The sequence below is a fragment of the Palaemon carinicauda genome, chromosome 4 (genome assembly GCF_036898095.1).
Source record: "Palaemon carinicauda isolate YSFRI2023 chromosome 4, ASM3689809v2, whole genome shotgun sequence".
NCBI lineage: Eukaryota > Metazoa > Arthropoda > Malacostraca > Decapoda > Palaemonidae > Palaemon > Palaemon carinicauda.
In genome coordinates this window covers 130,859,051-130,869,050 of record NC_090728.1, presented here as the reverse complement: position 1 = coordinate 130,869,050, position 10,000 = coordinate 130,859,051, and the positions used below count along the sequence as shown (strand labels likewise).

Genomic DNA, 10,000 nt, shown 5'->3' with positions numbered 1-10,000 from the left:
TAACTCTCTGGCGGTAGTATTTCAACGGGCCATGTAGTTTCGGAAATCGATGATGTCTGCTTAACCAGTTTCCAAAAAATTCTGAAAAGCCGTACCAAGAAACTTTCTTTCGATAGTTTCTTTATAAAATCTAGGAAGCGGTCTAGTGATCGTGATGAAGAGAAAGAAAGTGAAGTAAGAAAATCTATATATATATTCATATATATATATATACATACATATATATATATATATATATATATATAGATATATATATATATATATATATATATATATATATATATATATATATATATATATATATATATATATATATAAACTATATGATAAAAACTATTATATTTTATGAAAATGATTACTCAAAGGGTTTATATATATATTCCAATTTTCTTGTACACAATTAATAATATTGCAGAGAAAATGCAACCAAAACGGTCAAATTAATCTTATGCATTTGTCTTCCCATAACAACAAAATATTGCCTTTGTTTTTCTATATAAATTCCACTCAAGATTAAACTGTTTTTCTCATTTCTAAGTAAAAACGTTTTGCATCAATTCCAGAATGTAGTAGGGTATTTGAGAAGTTTTTTCTTATTTTTCAAAGTCAAAAAAGTTACCTCTGTGAATGGGAACATCCATGAACGATTTCTTCGACCCAGAATTCCATGACCTCCTGCCGAACTGGTCTTGAATTTTGATAAGGTTTACATTTGACTTTGCTTGAACTGTCTCGAATTCACTCACAGGTTTTTGAAAAGCACTCAAGATTTTCAACATTGTCTTTCATATTGAAGAGGAAATCTAATAAACTTTTTCTGTTTTTCTTCTGCGTTTATACAAGAATATTTGTCATATGACATTGAAATGAAATATTTCAGATAGTGTATATTAGATGTTTGACTTTTTTTCTTTAGAAAATAAATCAAAGGCTCATTTTCTGACTCATGCCTAAGCTTTTCAATCGTATAGAGAGAAATTAGGTTAGAAAACCTACGATCGTTATTAGAATGACTATTGCATCCTTGCATGAAAACTTCAGTACCATTTCATCAAACACTTAGATATTACAAAAAAGTTTTTATCTATATATCAGTCCTCTTAATGATATCTTAGAAGTAGACGAAACCTGTATATATTCGTATAGTGTTTAAATTTTTCCCAGGGATATATATATATATATATATATATATATATATATATATATATATATAATATATATATATATATATATATATATATATATATATATATATATATATATATATATACGTGTGTGTATATGTGTGTGTGAGTGTTTGTGAAAATATTTGCATATGAAGGCTATTTGTTGATTATAACATATCATTATTAAACTACCTATTATGTTTAGCTAAGAATTTTAGTACAGGGTATTGAAGGAATGTTGTGTCTTGGATTGCATTCATGTATTCATAGATAGCCTATAGTGTATATGTTTACGTATGTGCCATATACAATAAATGTTTGTTTAAAGGTTAAAAGCCGCTTATAAATTACTGAGATAAGGGACAGTGACATTACCCTAGCTAGCAGGACAGTGCCCTAGAGACTGGCCATATCTACATTAGATCAGCGCCTAAGACCCCTATTCACCCAAGATAGTACCAGGAAGGGCCAGGCACTGGCAGCTGATGACTCAGCGGGTAGACCAATAGGCTCCCCAAAACCCTAATCCCCCTCTCACAGGGATGGTGAGGTTGCAGAAATTACAAAAAAAAAAAAAAAAACAATCGAACTTGAGCTTCACTCGAACCCCAGTTCGGCAGAACGCTTGGCAGGGACTTTTCCAAGATCCCACTACATAGCATTCCAACAAAAACATGGATTGAAATATTTTTATTTTTGTTAATCAACACAATTGTTCAGATTTTGGATAATTTTTATACAAAAATAAAAGGACTACATCGATAAACATAACAAGAAATCAGTGTTCTTTCAGCATTTTCCCCCCCGTTTCGATTAAACTTCCAAACTATTTCAGCAAGCTTTCTTAGGCGCCTCTTGCCAGCACTGGGTCTCATATCCTCTCATTTTCTTTCTGCCACTTTACTTACTGTCAGACACTCTCTGAACTTGCTAGCAGCGATGACATGCCAGCTTCTTATCTGGAGTTCCTCTGAGAAACAAAGATCCGGAACAGTTACGCGTGTGCTTCGGAGGTGATAGTTGTGGGATGGACAGAGGAACCTCTCACCTAGGAAAGCTTTTCCGACGTCTTTCTTTTCTTATTTTCAAACATGTGTCCTACTCTGAGGAAGAACTAGTTTGCTCGACGACGACACTATTTGGTTTATTCATTTTATCTCCTTCCTTAGATTACCTTGGGTAGTAGTTGATTCTACTGATACGTTTATTATTATTATTATTATTATTATTATTATTATTATTATTATTATTATTATTATTATTATTATTATTATTATTATTTTTATTTTTAATGTTGTTATTATTATTAATATTATTATTAGTTACAGTAGCAGTAGTAGTAGTAGTAGTAGTAGTAGTAGTAAGAATTTTTTGATGTTGTAGTTAAGACATTTTTTTAGAATAATATTGATTGCTGATGAAATATAGCCTCTATGTTCTTTAATCATCATCCCCAAACACACACACATACACACACACACACACAACATACACACATATGCTGGCTTTTTATTTGAACGGGCTAGGGTTCGATCATAGTGTATATATATATATATATATATATATATATATATATATATATATATATATATATATATATATATATATATATATATATTATATATATATATATATATATATATATATATATATATATATATATATATGTATATATATATATATATATATATATATATATATATATATATATATATCTATATATATATATCTATATATATATATATATATATATATATATATATATATATATATATATATATATATATATATATATATATATATATACACGTACAGATCGTTATTACCAGACTATTGTGATAGTATGGCCCACTAGAATAAGCATATTTATATTTTAATATATAACTCTACCATTTAAAAAACATTTTATGAATGTATTCATACTCAAAGAAAAACATCTTCCTGATAAGGAATTTTTAACAAAGCCTACGTGAGTCACCTCCTCGGTGTATTATCATGAAGAAAAACTGTAATTAATTTAAATACCAGTAACCTTTTAAAACCTAAATCAGAGATGGAACTTTTATCTGATTTTTAATAAAGTTTTATTCTTTGCATTATCCTTAAATTTTTTAGTATGACTTTGTACTGAACAGGATACCTTATACTATAAAAACATACATCGACTATAGATATTTAGAATATAGTTTCGATAACGGCAATGTGGAAATTATATAATCTATGGTTGCCTGACAGGGTTTTTTCTTCGAGCATTTTTTTTTTACCTAAGGGTGGAAGCCATTGATTCATCATTTTTTTTTTTTTTTTTTTTACTTAAGGGTGGAAGGCTTTGATTCACCGTATGGTAAGATTGCTATGAAATACGCCCTTTTGGTGATGTCGGCTTTACTCGAATTTCGATTTACTAATTGCGGTACCACACAAAAATAACTTATACTATAAAGCATACATCGACAATAGATATTTAGAATATAGTTTTGATAACGGCAATGTGGAAATTATATAATCTATGGTTGCCTGACAGGGTTTCTCCTCGAGCATTTTTTTTTTTTTACCTAAGGGTGGAAGCCATTGATTCATCATTTTTTTTTTTTTTTTTTTTTTTACTTAAGGGTGGAAGGCTTTGATTCACCGTATGGTAAGATTGCTATGAAATACGCCCTTTTGGTGATGTCGGCTTTACTCGAATTTCGATTTACTAATTGCGGTACCACACAAAAATAACTTATACTATAAAGCATACATCGACAATAGATATTTAGAATATAGTTTTGATAACGGCAATGTGGAAATTATATAATCTATGGTTGCCTGACAGGGTTTCTCCTCGAGCATTTTTTTTTTTTTTACCTAAGGGTGGAAGCTATTGATTCATCATTTTTTTTTTTTTTTTTTTTTACTTAAGGGTGGAAGGCTTTGATTCACCGTATGGTAAGATTGCTATGAAATACGCCCTTTTGGTGATGTCGGCTTTACTCGAATTTCGATTTACTAATTGCGGTACCACACAAAAATAATATTTTGCAAGATTTTGTTCAAATGACTTTTTATGAAAGTTTTTTAGCAATAAATATGATTGAGAATCTTAAATTTGATGTTAAAATGGTGACTAACGTAAAAACATGATCTAATCAAAGTTTGAGCAATCTTTTTATCATCTCATTTTTTCAAAGTTACAATGGAGTTTGATATATAGTAAAAAAAAAAAAAAAAAAAAAAAAAAAAAAAAAAAAACAAGTACCACAGGTTAGTAGAATGCATCCTACATAGTCCATGAGCCAGACCCAAGAATTGTACGGATTGGTACCACCTGGGGTGGGAAAATGTCACTGTGCTTTCTTGAAAGGTATATATCCATAGATGAAAAAAAAGTTTGAAGCCAAGCTTTGAGGAGTAGCTTAGTGCTAGTAATCACCTCGTAAAGATCTACGAATGGTCCCAATATGGGATAAAAAATTTTGGGGTAGGGGAGATGTAAATTGCACTATCTTTTGAAGTAATGGTCCAATATCTGCAAGTTGCCACTTAAAATGTTGGGAATTTTATGTTCCAATATGCCAATAAAGTAGGTCACTAGAAGTCAAAAGGTCATAAAATGTTGCTCTTGCATGAAATCTGTACCTCTGTTCAAAAAATCTCTCCAGCTACTGCACCAATGGGAATTTTTCCACTGAAATGAGCTTAGATAGAAGATAATAAGTGTCCAACTCCATTTTATGCCTAAAAGTGTTATATCTATATGTATCTGAGGTATGGTACTTAACGGTACTTGACACATATTTGGAAAAGGCCATTTCTTTAATGAAACACCTGCAAACATAAAGATGACAATTTGTTGCTCATTCATGCAATTTTACAAACAGATTTTCCCCACCAAGAGCAAAAATCATGTCAGAATGAGTTTATTTCATCTAGGATTATTTTGACATTTAAAGGTCAATGCCCTGGGGTCAAGGTCAAGCACATACACCACTTAACTTAGGAAACGCATGTTACTTCTATCTGACAGAACAAAACATAAGAATATGAGGACCCATCTTTCAACAAATACAAAAATGTTGATACTTGCAAACATTTTTTTTTTTGCATTTGTAGGCCTACTTATCTCCTACCCTAAAGTCATGCTCCCAGGATATTTTTCGGCCTCTTTGAATCAGTAAACTTTTTTATCTCGTTCTTCACCAGTGTCGTCATCATCAGATGAGCCTTCAAATTCAATAGTCCCCTGCTCCTCCTCCTCCTCTTCCTCCATGTTGCTACATGTCTGTAACTTGCAAAGGTATGTGCACCTCATTCTGTTCTGTAGGCACGAACAACTCTCCTCCAAGCACTGCTTTTGACAGTTGTAGGTGATCAACTCCATGACAGCCTCAGGGGCACGTGGTGCGTCGCCCCAGTCGATCACTAACTCTCCTTCATCTACCTTTCACCCATGGCCAACTGGAGAAGGAATATCCGGATTCCTTTCCAAACTTCTTTTTCAGATGGCACACTGATAGTTGGCTCTCTTGTAGTGATTGACAAGGAAGATGCACGTGGTGGCAGTTGACAAGACTCAGCCTCGCCTTTCTTCGAACAAAAAATGGAGAAACGCAACTCATTTATGCTGTTAATTGTTGTCCTGGCACTATAAAGGAAACATGTTAGTGGCTCTAGTTGTTTAATTGCTTGGTTCGATACGTCCCACGATTAGCCTAATGATTGCAGGGTTTTCATGTGGTCTTTATCATTTAGAAGACGGAGAGTTGAGACTTTGCCCTTTCTGGCAAAGCTGCTCACAGTGTCACAACCTGTGAATGAGTGGAGACCAAGAAGGCAGGCACATTTTTCGAGACCGAGAAGATCTGAAGCCTTCTTAACGTCTATATATTCAGTACGCATCTTTGAGTCCAATTTGAAATATACATGGCATGCTAACTTTGGTGTAAAAGCCATAGCCAAAAGAAAGACATCAGTGTCTGGTGATACGATGACAACAGCTGCCAGACCAGACCTGCCACAGTGCTCTGCATGTAGAAGTAGCCTGGTGTCTGCCTCCTTCTGACTACTCTATAGATCTTGAATGTCAGAGACTGAGTCTTTTGTAACTCGTATGCATTGATATCCATGTGTCAGGAAAAGATCTTTCTTGTCTAGCCTTTCACGTAGACTTTGATCATTGCTCCATTCATCAACAAGAAACTCAATCAGTTGGGTCTTGTTTTTCTCATTATGTAGAAAATTCTTCCACTGCTTCAAACTGTGGCCAGATAAAATCTTACCAAACGTCATAGCACCCTTAGACCCTCCTTTCACCCGCTCAGCATTCTTAATGGAGTTTCCTTTGTATACGTCGAAGACAACATCAATTCGGCACTTAACTCTCCCCTCCCTCAGGATCGCAGAGAAGATGGATTTGGAGGCTTCTCCAAAAGAGACATTTGTGGTGTTGGCCATTATTTTCTGTACAATGGCCATTCCATCAATGATGCAAACTGAATTAGACGGGATGGTATCGGCTGGTGAAAGATCCTTTCTCAGATGTTTGGAGAGCTGTGCCCTATTGGTCTTTCGTAGGGTGCCTTCAGGGTTTGCTAATGACCAAGGTATAGGACCAAGACGATAGGATAGCACATTCCTCATGTCCAGCTTTCTGGTCTGTCCAATGAGCGTCATTTTTGCAAACAGGTTTCTGTCAGCAGATATGATGACTCTCCGTCCCTGTGTTTTCACAAAACTCTTCATTTTGATATCACTAAATGTTTTCAGTTTCAGGTTCTTTAGTGGGTCATAAAAAACTCTTGGTGGCGCTGATATCAAGCCTTTCATTGTAAAATTCTTTAAATGCTAAAGTTCCCTTAACCTTGGCCCCTAAAAGATCTTTTGCAATGTTGTCAGGAGTGATCGTTCCTGTGGAGAGGCTGATTAGCTCAGAGGGGACACCAAATGGATTTGTCCAATTTTCATCAAACATGCTGACCAATATTGATACTGCCCTTCATCGTTCTTTATCCGTAATGCAGTGAGATCAGGGTGGCAAAATGGTTGGCTACTCCCCAGTGCACTTTTCATTAAACCAAGAAATGAACTTCTGTACTCTGCAGTCAGGTAGTATCTGTGTACTAACTGCACTTGGCCTGAGCCTGAAACCTTTTGTCCCACCTGGTATCTGGGTGTCTTTATTCACTGTCTCCTCAATGTCCTGATCCACAAGAATCCTTCCAAATGGATTGGCAGGTCCAATTTTAATGGAAAACCCGCCGTTCCAGAGGTGCTCCAGGGAATCTGGGCACTCTGTTGACAGGTTTGTCATCTCTGCGTAATATGTGCTAAGATACCGGGCATAGTTGTGCTTATTATATGCAAAAGACCATGGTATCATGTCTTTGATAGCAGACAGATGGAGACACTAAATTCCTTCTCTAGAAGCTCGCAGCATGTTCAACATGATGTCTACCATGTCCAAGTACAACATCCAAAATTATGCTAGATCCCCTCGATCCTGGTGCAGACTCTCTTTGTATGCCTCAAAACTTTCAGCCAGTGACACAAATGCTTGGGTGCTCAGTGTCTCTGTGAATGTCTCCTGGCATATATCTTGGGAAAATGTATTGACCAAGTTTCGAATGGCAATTTCATCTTCTCCATTTATTTCTAAGAACCCTTTCATACAGTAGTTTGTTGAACCTAACTAATCGATTGTGCTGTTTTCCCAAAAGTAGCTTTTCTACTGACCCCTCGGCAATGACACCTGATTAAATGCAAAGATCTCTCAACCCAGCATCTTAGAATCGTTTACCAATGATGCTTAAGAGTGTACACAGGGTGTGAAATGTGCCCATCCGAGGAACGACTTCTGAAAATGTATCTCTCTGCTTCTAAATTATTTCAGTTGCCTTGGCATATAGTGCTTGGTCAAACACAACGATAATGCTACTAAGACCTAGTGATCTGATTAGTTGACACTGGCACAACACATCATGGACAGTAGACAGCAAAGTGGTAGGGGCATTTATTGTGGGTAAAATAACCAACTTCATCAGGGGTGATCTCTACTTCATCACAGACTTGAATGTTGAAGCCTGTCCAGCTCCCCACAGTTTAGTTTGAAGCACAATGTGCACGAGTGAGCAACCAAAGCAGAGTTTTCTTTTTCACTTCATGATTCATTGTTTGGTCATCCATTTCCACATATCCACGAAGAGGAGGTCCAACACGCTTTCCAGCAATGTAGATGGAAGGAAGTCTTTCCTCAATCTCTATGGTCCGATGTTTTCGGTTCTCTTCATTTACTTGATGCTGTATGAGGGGTTGTAGTCCAAACACCCTGGGCTGTGCAACGATGCCGTTAACTCAGTGTGATGTCCCTCCTCCGCTCAGTGTCTCCTCCCTCCTATCAATGTTGTCATATGCCAATGTCACTTGAACATTAGGCTGGATAACTCTTGGTATGGCAACACATCCTTCGTTCAACACCATCTTATGAATACATGTGTCAATCTCTTCAAGTTTTGAGTAAGAAACACCATGACCACTTCGGTTTAAGAGGCGAATGATCTCAACACAACCAGTTAGGGGTTTGATAGCATATGGCAGGAGGATGTGTTTAGGAGGTATTACCTTTGCGCACATTATACCATACACGAGGTCTTGCCCAACTGATTCAATGAGCCTTTGTAATCGATCCGATACAGGAGCTGAGGGGTCCGATTCACCTGTCAACAGCATCCTCAAGAAGGTTTTCACAGAGCATGGTATGAAGGTTGCTCCATCTTTCATCTCCTCTGGTACTGGGGGCCATGGCATTTTGACATCATGCTGTTTGACATGGGTTACAGGGCTGTCAAATGACTTCGTTCCTTGTAAACCTGACAAAATGTAACATAGTTTATGCATAGTGCAATATTTTAATGGTTAAAAACAGATTTCAGCAAAACATGCATACTAAATGATCAGAAGATTGAGTAATTCAATTTTGTTTCTTCTCTGGCTAAAAATGGGCTTCTTAAAAAAAATTGTCAAATACCGTTAAGTATCATACCTCAGATACGAATAAATTTAACATTCCTAGGCATAAAATGGATTTGGACACTTATTATCTCAAATCTGAGCCCATTTCAGTGGAGAAATTCTCCTTGATTCAGTATCTGGGGTGATTTTTTGAACAGCGCTATTGATTTTAGGCAAGGGCAAAATCTTGTGACCTTTTGACCTCTAGTGACCTACTTCATTAGCATATGGGCAAATATGATATAGAATTATGTAGAACATAAAATTCTCATTATTTTGAGTGGTCATACGTAGAAATTGGACCATTACTTCAAAAGATATTGCAATTTATATTTCTCCTACCCCAAAATTTAGGATCCCATATTGGGACCATTCGTAGATCTTCATGAGGTGATTATTAGCATTAAGCTACTGCTCTACCCTTGGCTTCAAATTTTTTTTTTCATCTATGGATATATACCTATCAAGAAAACACAGTGACCTTATGCCACACCAGGTGGTACCAATATCTGGTCTGGCTCATGGACTAACAATTTTAAGGGACCAGTGGTAGATTGTGATATCAAAGGAAAATACTTTAGTGGTGATTGCAGTAGATTTTGCAAATTCAAAATAGACGGAAATGCCATTGCTAGTAACAAACAAAGTATGACTCTATTTACCTAATATAACTAATAGGAATTGTATTCCCCACCGGAGAAATCCTCATGGTTTAGCAAAAATATTGCTAAAAATGGTAAGATAAATATACTTATGATTTGTATGATATTTCATTGCTGTATTATACCTCCGAACAAGTGATAAACCAGGGAGAAAAAAAGAAACCAGTCAAGGAAACTGCTTCA

General features: G+C 35.5%; 1 pseudogene; it reads right to left on the bottom strand.

Moving 5' to 3' along the window:
• LOC137639664 (neural-cadherin-like) overlaps positions 1-6,047 on the bottom strand; it is a 69,365-nt pseudogene extending 63,318 nt beyond the window's left edge.
• Between the last annotated feature and the right edge of the window lie 3,953 nt (positions 6,048-10,000).